Source organism: Zalophus californianus, chromosome 5, assembly GCF_009762305.2.
Source record: "Zalophus californianus isolate mZalCal1 chromosome 5, mZalCal1.pri.v2, whole genome shotgun sequence".
Lineage (NCBI taxonomy): Eukaryota > Metazoa > Chordata > Mammalia > Carnivora > Otariidae > Zalophus > Zalophus californianus.
Window position 1 is genome coordinate 103,802,779 of NC_045599.1, and position 13,936 is coordinate 103,816,714.

The window sequence follows — 13,936 nt, forward strand, 5'->3', positions numbered from 1 at the left end:
TGTTGTTTTATACCCAGCTCTCTTAGGTAGTTTGAATTACCTGCCTACTCCTGAATTCATTAGCAATATGTAATGACAGTAATCTAATACTAGCAGATAAAAATAATCAACTAACCCACAAATTCAGTTTGGTTTTCTTACTCCCTTTTCTTCCTTAACCTAGGCTTTTGAAATTTTGACCTAAGTGCATTTATTTCTTTTAGCATTCTATAGTAAGCATTCACGTTGCTAAACTGTCTTAATGATAATTTTAGAGAGGATAATAAACCAGTGGTTGTACCATAATTTTTTTGTTTTATTTTTTATTATGGGAAATGAACCTCCATGTATGTATTATTCTTGCTTTGACATTTATCAACTATTAAGACTCGTTTCATCATATGCCCACCTCCACTGGATTATTTTGAAGCAAATCGTAAACATATTTCTTTACTGTAAGAATTTCAGCATAGATCTCTAAAAAGATAAAGATTTTAAAGCCATAATGTACAACTGTTACTGCACCTAAAATAACAGCGGCAGTTCCTTTCTATCATCCTATGGCCCACCAGTCAGAGTTAAAATTTCAGTGTCTGAAGATTAACATCTCAATCAACATCTAAGTTTTGTTTAAATTAGGATCCAAGTAAAGTTTATACATTGGAATTGGTTGATGAGTTTCATAAATTTTTCATTTGTAGTTCTCTTGCCATTATATTTCCTTGTTTATTTGTTAAACCATGGACTTCGGCAGAATTTCCCACAATTTAGATTTTTTTCCAGTTGCATCCCATTGGAAGTTTTAAAAATAGTTCTTTTCCTTCAGGAGCAAACCGAAGGGGCAACCACAGCCCTCTGAGGGCCTCTTTTGAAAGTCCCATATTTTGGGTCCGTAGAAATGATACGGACATTCTTGCCTGCTTGCACACTTTAGACCTATCCCTTAAACACACATCCAACTTTAATAATTCCAAATATAGAAAAATTTAACCAGTCAAGATTATCTGCAAAAGGTAAAAGTCTTCAGCCCTAGTTTGTTTTCTTTTTTTTTTTTTTTTTTTAAAGATTTTATTTATTTATTTGAGAGAGAGAATGGTAGAGAGAGAGCATGAGAGGGAAGAGGGTCAGAGGGAGCAGCAGACTCCCTGCTGAGCAGGAAGCCCGATGTGGGACTCGATCCCGGGACTCCAGGATCATGACCTGAGCCGAAGGCAGTCGCTCAACCAACTGAGCCACCCAGGCGCCCCTGTTTTCTTTTTTTTTTTAAAGATTGTATTTATTTATTTGACAGAGCAGGAACACAAGCAGGGGTGAGTGGGAGAGGGAGAAGCAGGCTTCCTGCTGAGCAGGGAGCCCGATGTGGGGCTCGATCCCAGGACCCTGGGATCATGACCTGAGCCGAAGGCAGACGCTTAACGACTGAGCCACCCAGGCGCCCCCAGCCCTAGTTTCTTTGAAAAGGTACTGTCAGCTTTCTCGGTCCATACCTGAAGGAACAGTATGTACTGGGACCTGTGGTTTCTAATTACACAGAGGGATCATTTCAATTGTTTTATTCCTGTTCTCCATCATCTTGAAAAGTAGTTCTAAAGCCACTTTGAAATCCTGAAAAATCTCTCTTGAATTCCTTTTTTTTTTTGGATCTGATATGAATTAAGGAGTCATGAAGTAAATGTTTATGCATAAAAACCCTTGTGCATTTTAATTTTGTGGTACATGCTTATTAAAGGTTGTCGGTAGGTCTATTTCAGAATTGACCTTTTACAAATACTTTGTGTGTCTATGGGGTACGGTTGCATTAAAAAGAATTGAGGTGATTTCTTTAAAAAACTGCAGGTTTCACTAAGTTCTTAAAAAAATTTGTAGAAAAGTTTTTTTTTTTTTTTAAGGAAATATAAACCAAGACAATGATTTTTTTTCTTTACAGAGACCATGAAACGTATGGTGCAATAGCTCTACTTTTGGTGGGAAAAATATACAGCCATTCTGGTGAAGCAGTGAGTAGTGGTATTAGTAGCTTATACTAAGCATCCAGGTCGAGAATTTAGGTCCTCAAGTAGTATGCTTGAATGATTGTGTTGAGTTGTACATATTTAAAACACATTTTTTTTTTTTTTTTTGGTGATTATTCTGCTTATATCCCAAGGTGTTAGAGTTCCCACAGAAGATAGCACAGAGGCAAGTGCCACTTTTGACCCAGTTTTAGGACACCCACTACTAAAGCAGCATTTATGCTGTATTGAGAGCACGCTCTTTCCTCTAGCATGTTGGACTGCCATGTGTGGGGTTTTTTTTTTTTTTTAGGTGATGAATTGTTGGACGTTAAAAACCTAGTTTAAATGTAAAGAATCCTGTAACAAACATCATGGTGTTAAAAACATTTTAAAACTAAATTTTATAAACTAGATAACTAGATGTTGTAAACACAAACTACGTCAGGCATGTTTTAATGGACTTGGGGCTTCTAATGAGATTAATTTTCAGCCTTTTATGTGTAAGACCATACTTCACTGTGTATTGTCTAAAGCAAAGTGCTTTTTTTTTTTTTAAAGATTTTATTTATTTATTTGACAGAGAGAGAGGGAACACAAGCAGGGGGAGTGGGAGAGGGAGAAGCAGGCTTCCCACTGAGCAGGGAGCCCGATGTGGGGCTCGATCCCAGGATCCTGGGATCATGACCTGAGCCGAAGGCAGACGAACGACTGAATCACCCAGGCGCCCCTAAAGCAAAGTTCTTGATGAAACTAGGCTTAAATTTCCTAAGATCCATTTTTCTGTAGGGGGCTGTTAAAGGGTTTGTGTAGTATGTGCTCATCTCTGTTACGGCTGAGTTAATGACACATTGATAAAAAAACGAAAGATGTTCTTAGTACTTGTGCCTATGAAGTGCATCCTTATTTCTTGATATTTATTGGCCCTGTTCTCCCTAAATTCCCAGATTAATTCAGACACACATGACCAGCAGAGCAGAGCTTGCTCTAGTGGCAGATCTTGAAAGAAAATAAGTGGAGGTTAAGTTACACTTTGGATGGATTTAATATAGAATGTTTAAACACTTCGGGCAGTGGTCCTCTGAACAAATGTGCTTAAGATTTATGAGCTCCACTGCAATTTGCAGTTTTAACCAAGATGATTCTGATGCAGGTGATTCTTGTACCATATTTGGAGATAAGTAATTTTTAGGGAGTAGTTTTGCCAAAATAGTAGGACCATAAATTTGTTAAACCTGTTTCAAAAGTTACTGGTTAATTTTGATTGGGATGTAATTACAAAGTAAGCAATACATGTGGGCATGGGCCACTTGGGTGGCAGATCCAGATTCTTATTATAGAACTGGTAATTAGACATGCAAATAGGTTCTTAAATTTGGTTGCCTACTAGGAGTTCAGTAGTTCATAACTTTCATCTTTTCCCCTTGGACCAATTTTTTATACAGTCACCTTACACCTTAAAATAGAATAGTGGTTTTTAGCTTTTTAAAACTCATACCTCTAATATTTGATTTTCACTTTCTGCATATTCCCACCATCTAGGAAGGTTGCCAGTCTTCACTGTAATTAACAATAGCTACTATATTTCTCACTCTTAAACTAGTCACTGGGACAAGCACTTTGTATACACTGTTTTCTTTTTTTTTTTTAAAGATTTTATTTATTTATTTGAGAGAGAGAGAGAATGAGAGATAGAGAGCACGAGAGGGAAGAGGGTCAGAGGGAGAAGCAGACTCCCCGCCGAGCAGGGAGCCCGATGTGGGACTCGATCCTGGGACTCCAGGATCATGACCCGAGCCGAAGGCAGTCGCTCAACCAACTGAGCCACCCAGGTGCCCTGTATACACTGTTTTCAGTTTACTCTCTGGGAAGTCTAGTAAGGTAAATTCCACTAATCCCCATTTCACAGATAAAGACATTGAGGCTCAGAGACATTAAGTAAATTGCCTAAGATTATAATATGTTTTATATTTATATTAAAATATTTTATATTTATCTTATATTAAAATATAAGCTATTAGTAGATAAAAGGTGCCCTTTTTGAACAATATGCGGTTGTCTAAGATTTGAAAACAATCCTGTTCTAAATTGAATATATTCTGTATTTTTACCATTACCATTTAGCTTATGATTTTGATGGGGAGTTACCTTGGTAGGGTAGAAAAGATCTCTTTTCTTCCCCTCTCAACCAGGCAATAGCTGCTTGCTTTTAAAATAGGAATTGCTCGGGGCATTTTTGGAAATGGGGTTTCTTCATATATGGTCCTGGGATGTTTTGCCTTGGTTGGCCTGGCCCTGGCAACAGTGGAATCCCCTTGCTGAGAGAGGAATCACAAAATGTGTCAGATTTGAAGCTTACTGAGCACAAGATCAGCATATGTTAAGTGCCGCATGGTTGAATTGGAAAATAGTTTAAAGACTAAAACTGTAAGTTGTTGAACAGCCTGTTTTTGGTAAAATAGGAATAGAGAAATAAATTGAATAAATTGTTCTGTTTTGTCTTTTAAAGTTAGTCTGTTGAGAAATCATTTAGACCTCTGTGTGGTGGGCCCCATTAGACATAATACAAAAGAAATATTAAAAGTACTTAGAATTCATAATGGAAACAAAATGGAGCCAGGACCAAGGGAATTCTGTTCAAGAATTTGCAAACTGGGGGTGCCCGGGTGGTTGAATCGTTAAGCGTCTGCCTTTGGCTCAGGTCATGATCCCAGGGTCCTGGGATTAAGCCCCGCATTGGGCTCCCTGCTCTGCAGAGAGCTTGCTTCTCCCTCTCCCACTCCCCCTGCTTGTGTTTCCTCTCTTGCTGTATCTTTGTCAAATTAAGTAAATAAAATCTTTAAAAAAATAATTTGCAAACTGATTACTTGTTTTCTTGATGGTTATTTTTAAAAAGAATTTACTGTTAAGGAGTAATAATTTGAATACCGTACAGATGTTATTACTATTTGTACTTTACAAAAGACTGAAGCATAAGTTTTCTCTATCTATAGTTGTCTCCATTTTTTATTTCCAAACCTAGTTAGCCAGGTAAGTTTTTAGAGGATGGTTTGAACGTACATGATTGGGAGCTTAAACTCTAAATTATTACTGTTATTTAGTGTTTTACCCCCTGCCCTCTCGAAAAGCTATCCATGTTATAAAAGAGGATTGGATAGACTTTTAAAAGATGGAGTGAGTATTTATGTTTAGAGAGATGTTACTGTAAAACGTTTATGCAGCCTCCCTGTCAGTTACTTTTAAAAGATAGTTCGTGGTATTCCAGTTCATAATTGGTGCATATTTTGTTTTTATCTTGATAAAGTCATCCTTCCTGCCTCCTTGCCCATTTGGGTACCCATAGTCTCTGCAAATTGCTCTTGTAGTATTTGGAGGTTTTAATTAAAAACATCATCCATATTCACTTGTTAATAAAATTGAATACATTTTAACTTTAATAATTACCATATATTGGGCCTACTTACTGTGTACTAGGCCCTGAGATGAGCAATTATGCATGTTTTTAATCTTTTTTTAAAAATTTTAAGAGCTTGCAAGTGCCTGCGAGTGGGGGAGGGGCAAAGGGGGGGAGAGGCAGAGATTCTCAAGCCGACTCCACCCTCAGGTGTGGCTTGATCTTCGACCCTGAGAACATGACCTAAGTTGAAACCATGACTTGGTGCTCAATAGACTGAGCTACCCAGGTTCCCCTTTTTATGCATATTTTTAATCTAGATGACAATTTTTTGAAGTTACTTAACTACAATTCCAGTGTCCAAAAAGCTCTGAAAGCAACTTTTTATTACTTTCTGGTGGGAAAACCTAATGTGACTGAAATTATGTGAGATTATTATTATATCAGTATATTCCATTTAGTGTGAAAGTTTTTTCATTTGATTGTTGAAGCATTAATGTGCTTGATAATAGGCTGCTTATTATCTCAAAAAGCCAAAAAAATTCCAAATTCTGAAGCCTGTCTATATGCACGGGAGAAAAGAGCATGTAGACCTGTCCGCACGTGCACTCCCTTGGTGGGGAAGTGGAGGTGGAGGAGAGGGTTTAAGTCACAAGTCACTGGATGAAACGAGGGAGGCAGGAGCAGCAAAGAACCAGGCTTCCCGGTTGCCTGCTTGGATTCACAGCCTGGCTCTACTGCTTACTTCCTGTGCGGTGTTGGGAAGGTCACTTACCCTCTCTGTAAAATGGGGGTAGAACAAATAACTTACTGAAAGCGTTGTGGTCGTTAAATGAATTAATGTGAATAAGTACATACTTAAATAGTTCCTGGCACACAGTAAGTGCTGTATGTGGTAACTGTTAGGACGTTCAAGAAGTAGCTCCTAAGTGGCAGGATTAATTAATATGGGTTTGCTTGACTGGCCACTAACCTAAATCCTGTTGTATTGCAGTATAATCTGTATCTTCAAAACACCTTGAAATGATTTGTAGAAGCTTCAAAGTGTAACTTTACCCTTTTATAAAGAAGGATGATACTTAGATTTTACTAGGGAATGAGCTAACTAGGAGATGCTTGGATAGTGTATGGTATAGAATGTTTCTTAATCTTTTCTACCCAATAACCCCTTAGGGCAGATGGCTTGTGTGAGCAAATTATGAGCTGTGTCATGAAAAAGTTAGTCTTGGAGAAATTTAGTCTTTAGAGTGTCTGCTTCCTATATGCTTTTAAAACACTGTAAAGGGCTCACCTTTGAGAATGACATTTCAAAGTTAGCAAAAGAAAGATAATTTTGTGCTTTTCTTTGCACTTACTAAATGATAGGACCAGACTAGGATAGCTGAGCTTGTTTCAAAGTGATTGAATCACTTCCAATCCCATTACTGTATAATCAGAAGGCTTCATTGGTCTCTTAATTTTAAGAGACTGGTGTTTTCCATTCACCACACTCTTCATAAACCCTCATTAGCAGTGCCTTCCCTCATACACTCTCTCCAACATGACTTCTCTTTCCCAGCCAGATGGATGATCTTTATTTTATTGCTTAAGCCTCTGAATTCTTACCTGTCTCATGGAAGGGGGAATCAGGTTGCTGACTGGTGATTCCTAATGCTGCATCTGGTCATCTGCATCTGTGGTTTTTACCACACTAAAACCACTTTTTTATTTTTATTTTTAAAGATTTTTTTTATTTGGGGGAGAGAATGAGATAGAGCATGAGGGGGGAGGGTCAGAGGGAGAAGCAGACACCCTGCTGAGCAGGGAGCCTGATGCTGGACTTGATCCCGGGACTCCAGGATCATGACCTGGGCCGAAGGCAGTCGCTTAACCAACTGAGCCACCCAGGCGCCCCTAAAACCACTTTTTTAAAACCACGAATTGGTTACTAGCATTCAAAAATGTGTAACAACTCTTTACGACTCCCAATTTTGCTTTTCAATCTATCTGTGCCCTTCTAGGTATGGACCTTTTCTTGCAAAGCTCATTGCCTGATTACTAATCCACAGTGATTTCTTTCCCTCTCAAGTCTGTAGTCTCTTTTGGCAATGAGTATTACATTCTGGTCTTGCCTACTGATGTTGGGTTCTAGGGCTGGGACTTGGTTTTATACCCCCTGAATAATTAACATAGTTGTATCTGAATATATATTTTGTGCTGAGTGGTACTTGAGGTGTGTTTGGCATTTCTGCTTTAAGTAGAACAATTTTTTAATTTATTTTCAGTAGGCTCCACACCCAGTGTGGGGCTTGAACTCATGACCCTGAGATAGAGGCCCATGCTCGACTGACTGAGCCAGCCACGTGCCCCCAAATTTTCTTTTTTATTAACTTTTCTTTGCTTAAATGTTTTTGTGGAGCTGAGGTGAACGAAATTTAAGATTATACTTACTGAAACCTTTTTATTTTGAAATTTCACATAGCAGAGAACTTTTTTTAAATTTTTTTTTTAAAGATTTTATTTATTTATTTGAGAGAGAGAGTGAGAGAGAGAGAGCACATGAGGCGGGGAGAGGGTCAGAGGGAGAAACAGACTCCCTGCCTATCAGGGAGCCCGATGCGGGACTCCAGGATCATGACCTGAGCCGAAGGCAGTTGCTTAACCAACTGAGCCACCCAGGCGCCCGAGAACTCTTAATAAGCTTTATCTAGAATTGCTTCTTGGCCTTTTGGCTAAGATCAAGTGTAGAATCACTACTTTTTAGCATTTTGCCATGTTTGCTTTATTGGTCTTTAAAAGTATCATTTCTTGAACTGTTTTGAGAGTAGGTTGCATACATCATTCTCCTTTACCCCTCCATACTTGCTCATTTAAGATCAATATAGTTTTCAAATCCAAGAAACAGTACTTTAATTTGTAGCCCATATTTCATTATTTTGTCCATTTTTTCATTAATGTCCTTTTGAAGTTTTTCCTCCAGAAAATGATCATGTATTGCATTCAGTTGCCATAGAATATATGTAATAGGCACTATTCCTCAACTTAGGTTTCTCTGATGGTTGCTCACAAAAGGTTCAGGTTATACAGGTGATGCAGTGTTCTCAGGGTTCCACATCTGCCGTCATTGCTGATGTTCACTTAGATTCTCAGGTCAGGGCATTGTCCTGTTCCTCCTCAGTGTAGTTACTGTTACTTCCCTTGTGCTAATCATTCCTTTACTACCATGAAAATAAACTGCTTTTCATCAAACTTTCTCCTCAGTGTTAGGTAGATATACAATTAAAATTTTTAAAAATTGTGGAAAAAGATATACGGGCTATCTTAACCATTTTTTCAAAAGACTTATGTATTTTGGTGGGGGCAGAGGGAGGGAGTGAATATCAAGCTGACTCCTAACTGAGCACAAAGCCCGAAGCCCAGCATGGGGGCTGAAATCATGACCTGGACTGAAATCAAGAGTCGGACTGCACCACCCAGGCACCCCCAACCTTTTTTTTTTTTTTTTTTTTTAAGATTTTACTTATTTGAGAGAAAGAGAGCATGAGTGGGAAGGGGCAGAGGGAGAAGCAGGCTCCCTGCAGCGTGCAGAGCCCAACGGCGTGGGGGCTAGATCCAGGACTCCAGGATCATAACCCTAGTGGAAGACAGACACTTAACCAACTGAGCCACCCAAGTGCCCCAAGGCACCCCCCAATCTTAACCATTTTTAAGTGTATAGTTCAGTAACTAGTGTTAAGTACATTCACATTGTTGTGAAACAGATCTCCAGAACTTTTTAATCTCGTAAAACTAAAACTCTAGACCCATTAAACAACTCCCCATTTCCCCCTCCCCCCAGTCCCTGACAACCACCAGTTCTTCCCTCTTTGTCTGATTTTTGACTACTTTAGATATGTAAGTGGAATCATACAGGCTCTTTTTGTTTCTGGCTTATTGCACTTAGCATAATGTTCTCAAGGTTCATCCATGTTGTAACGTGACAGAATTTCCATTTTAAGGCTGAATAGTATTCCATTGTATGTACATACCACATTTTCTTTATCCGTTTGTTGATGGGTGCTTGGGTTTCCACTTTTTGGCTATTGTGAATAATGCTGCTAGGAACGTGGGTATGCAAATATTTCTTGGAGACCCTGTTTTCGATTATTTTGGATATATACCCAGAAGTGTTGTGTACTGGCTTGAATTTTTTGGGGGGCTTAGATATACATTTCTATTTAAAATTTTCTTCTGTGTACAGCTTATTGAATTAATTTCATTTATCCTGAGATTAAATTTTGACATAACCAATTTCCAGAGATGGAATGTGAACCAAAATAAGTTTGCTTTATAGTTTTCCCTCCTTTATGATTTAACCTGTTGCTAATTTAAGGAAGAAGTAATTTCTGAAAACTGCTTGAATTGAAATGAGTCTGGATTACTATTTTTCATGTGGTTAATTGCATATAAATTTTTCTTACTGTAGATTCTTTAAGAACATAATTTTGGAAAGGAAAGGTTTCTTTTTGTTTTCTGTTTATTGGAGGGAAGTCAGCCAGCCAGAACATTGGGGCCTGTCTCAACTAACCCTCCTGAATTCTTGGAGTGTCAAATTCTTCAGGACCTCTGTTGGCGTGCCTAAAATATGAATCCTTAGTTTCTTTATTTTTACTGTACAATATTTTTAGAAGAATTTCCTCTTAAAGTAGGAGCTTGGCAACCAGAATTTGAAAGAAGAAAATGAGAATCAGTTGTGCACTCTTATTAAACTATTGTAAACAGGAAGGAAAAGAATATAATCCTAGGTCAGAGATAAGGTGATTGAGGTTGCTGTTAAGTTAATGTTGATAAACAGTGTATCAGCATTTATTTTTTATCTTTTAAAATACATCAGTATTTAAAAAATACTTTCAGCATAAGAGGTAAGAGTTGGTAAACATTTTTTATTTTGTTTGAAGTATGCCTATGGAAAGGGAATTTTGATGATAGTTTTCACTTAAGAAGTGATAACATATTTAGGTATAGGATTGATTGGTAATGCTAGAAATCTTAAGCAAATACCGTAATTTTATCAGTGGGTGAATAAAAGATTCATTTAGTCAAATCTAGAATCATCAGTAAAATTCAGACCTCTAGAATGGAACCTAAATACCAGAAAATATTCTTACCCTTTCTCTAAGTCACTTTTTGAATTCTAGCTTATTAAATACTCTTCATTACATTTGTTTCACCTTTACGTTAGGTGAGGATCCTTTTTCTCTTTCTCTTGCCTTGATACAAAATAACTATTAAGCCCCAGTATTCTCAAAATTTTGGCTATCATTACTCCTAAATTACTAAGAAGGCAGCTAGTTTTAAAACTTTATCGTATAGATTCACAGGAATTTGCAAAGATAGTTCAGAGGTCTCTGATACACTTCACTGGTTTTCCTCAGAAGCTATATTTATATTTTTTAAGGGTTTTTTTTCTTTTTTATTCATTGATTTTTTTTTTTTTTTAAATTTTGAGAGGGAGCCCACGAGCGAGTGGATTGGGGGGTGAGGGGCAGAGGCAGAGGGAGAGAGAATCTCAAGCAAACTCTCCATTGAGTGGGGAGCCCAACACAGGCTCAAACGCACAACTGTGAGATCACGACCTGAGCTGAAACCCAAGAGTCTCATGCTTAACTGACAGCCACCCGGGCGCCCCAAAGGATTTTTTATTTTTAAGTAAACTCTGCACCCAACATGGGGCTCAAACTCACAACCCTGAGATCGAGTCACATGCTTCACTGACTGAGTCAGCCAGGCTCCCCCAGAAAATTTTATTTATTTATTTATTTTTTAAAGATTTTATTTGACAGAGACACAGCGAGAGAGGGAACACAAGCAGGAGGAGCGGGAGAGGGAGAAGCAGGCTTCCTGCTGAGCAGGGAGCCTGGTGTGGGACTCGATCCCAGGACACTGGGATCATGACCTGAGCCGAAGGCAGACGCTTATCGACTGAGCCACCCAGGCGCCCCTCCCCAGAAATTTTTAATTAAGCCATAATACCTGAATATTTTTCCTTTAGAATTTTTGGGTAGTGGTTAAAGAATACTGAAAATGGGTAAGGGTTAGGATGAGTCACTGATATGCTAATAAATACTTTTTTTTTTTTCTTAAGATTTTATTTGTTAGACAGCAAGAGAGGGAACACAAGCAGGGGGAGTGGGAGAGGGAGAAGCAGGCTCCCCGCTGAGCAGGGAGCCCGATGCGGGGCTTGATCCGAAGGCAGACGCTTAGCAACTGAGCCACCCCGGTGCCCCAATAAATAACTTTCTTGTTGCATGAAGAAGGAGTGGAGAAAAGAGGACAGATGCTTTGCGTCTTATTGCTTAAGTCTTAAAGAATTGTGAAAAGTTCTTCTCGAAAAAGCTCAAGCAAGGATACTAGTCAGCCTTTCACTTCTCGAACGATTCAAATCCTCCTCTGCTGAGGTGAGCATTCACATGAGACATAAATACCTTCACCTTAGAAAAAGCTAAAGCAAAAATGTTCGCTAAAAATTAAAAGTCCTGCGTTCCCCCCCACCCAGGGGAGGGTCTTATGATTCAGTCTTGGGGTAGGGCTTAGGAATCTTCATTTTCAAACACCACAGAGTGTTGCAGATTTCTAGAGAACACACTTGAGAAATTAGATTCTGGGATTTTTAAGAGAACATTGTTTTTTTTTAAATAGGCTCCATACCCAGTGTGGGGCTTGAACTCACCACTCTTTTGAGATCGAGTCACATGCTCTACTGACTGAATCAGCCAGGTGCCTGAAGAGGATGTAGTTTTGTTGCTACTTTATATTCTTAGCAAGGTTACAGTTTCATAAATTGATGGTTTTCAAAATTTTGAGCATAGTTACAAATTATTTTACATGTGGATGTGTATATACATACACATATGAAACAGTTTCATTGCAGTTACATATATTTAGACTCTGTTTTTAAATATCTAAATCATAGTTGTGATCCTGGAAATTGATTTCACAACCAACGTCTTCACCATTACTTTGAAAACACCGTCATAATACTAAGTATTGTCCATGTTAGGGAGACAGTAGGATTACTGAAATGGAGTAGTACGTTGATATCTCTTTTCTTCCTAAGGTGATTTAATCTTTGTGATCCTTTGAGGAAGTTTTATTATTACTTAAAAATATTTTTCTACTTTTGGTGCGCCTGGGTGGCTCAGTTGGTTAAGCGACTGCCTTCTGCTCAGGTCAGGATCCCAGAGTCCTGGGATCGAGCCCCCGCATCGGGCTCCCTGCTCAGCAGGAAGCCTGCTTCTCCCTCTCCCACTCCCCCTGCTTGCGTTCCTGCTCTGGCTGTGTCTCTCTCTCTGTCAAATGAATAAATAAAATCTTTAAAAAAAATATTTTTCTACTTTTGCCAAATTGTGTACCACCCACAAATACCAGCTTGGCTTCTTTTTTCCCCGCTTTGGTGCCTTATTACTACACAGTGAAGTGCCTTCCTATGTTACTTAAAACCATTTAATGTTTGTATTTTATATGCTTTAGAGGGAAAGGCAAGGATAAAACCCCCCAGAAGTGAAATTAAAGTTTTTATTAAACTCCCTGAGGGAAAACATAATAGATTCCACAGCTTATTTGGTATAAAGTTCTAAAATAATTGGCTAGATCATCTTCACTTTAAGTGAGTATAAATTAAGTATTAAGTATAAATTTGAGTATAAATTAAGATACAGAAATGATCCTAAAGTCTAGTAAATTAGTTGAAAATAAGATCAGATGGGGCGCATGGGTGGCTCAGTTGGTTAAGGGTCTGCCTTCAGCTCAGGTCCATGATCCAGGGTCCTGGTATCTAGAGGCTCCCCACTGCCCACTCTCCCCCTGCCCCACCTCTCCTCAGCGGGGAGCCTGCTTTCTCTCCCTCTCTCTCCGCCTACTTGTGCACGCGGGTGCTCACTCTCTCACAAATAAGTAAAATCTTAAAAAAATTACTAAAAATTCAGATTAATTAAATGAAGTAAAGTTTCGTCAAGAAAATGGCTGACATTTTCCTGTTAATCCTTACCTGAATCCTTTAAGGTAGGAAATAGTGTTAGCCTATTTTACACATAACAAAAACTGCATCTAGAGATGTTTAGTAACACCATGGATAGAAAGTTGGTAAGAACATCTGTGAAACTACCTCAGACATTAGGATGATTATAGTTTTAGTTATGCCTAATAAGAGGATGGGCATTTTTTATTCAGCTGTGAAAACACCATGTGAAAGTGCAGTGGGGCAAAAGGATAGCTTCTTAAGGTTAGAAATTTGGTTGCTATGTATCAGTAGTGGTCTCACCTCAGATAAGTTACATTGTTTTATGTTGCTGTAGGTGAAAATCCAAAAATCACCTCTCGTTCATATAAGAAAAGGCTAAATGCTCAACTTGCCTTGCCAAGTAAATAGGACGCAAACATTTAAGTACCAGATGCTGTGCTAGAATAGAAAGCCACTTTGTAAATCTGATGTAGAGAAGAGGGTATCTTTGTGGACTAGCCCAGATTCAAGTCTGTCGCACCCTGGGTAAAAGCTTTCCTCTTCCTTTGTTGTTTTACAAGCTGTTGGTTTGTGGTCACCATACTAACAGAAGAC

The 13,936-nt window shown here is 38.5% G+C and overlaps 1 protein-coding gene and 1 pseudogene across 12 annotated transcripts in view; both read left to right on the forward strand.

The window, feature by feature from the left end:
- The window catches only part of PWWP2A (PWWP domain containing 2A), a 37,706-nt gene that overhangs the window by 4,963 nt on the left and 18,807 nt on the right, over positions 1-13,936 (forward strand). Inside the window, exon 2 of one of the 12 annotated variants that reach the window (XM_027604706.2) lies at positions 1,907-1,976. The exons of the other annotated variants lie outside the window; for them this stretch is intronic. The gene's annotated coding sequence lies outside the window, so the exon portion shown is untranslated. The remainder of the gene's footprint in view (positions 1-1,906; positions 1,977-13,936) is intronic. 12 annotated transcript variants of the gene reach the window in all.
- Positions 8,056-8,200, forward strand: LOC113930109 (annotated as a pseudogene).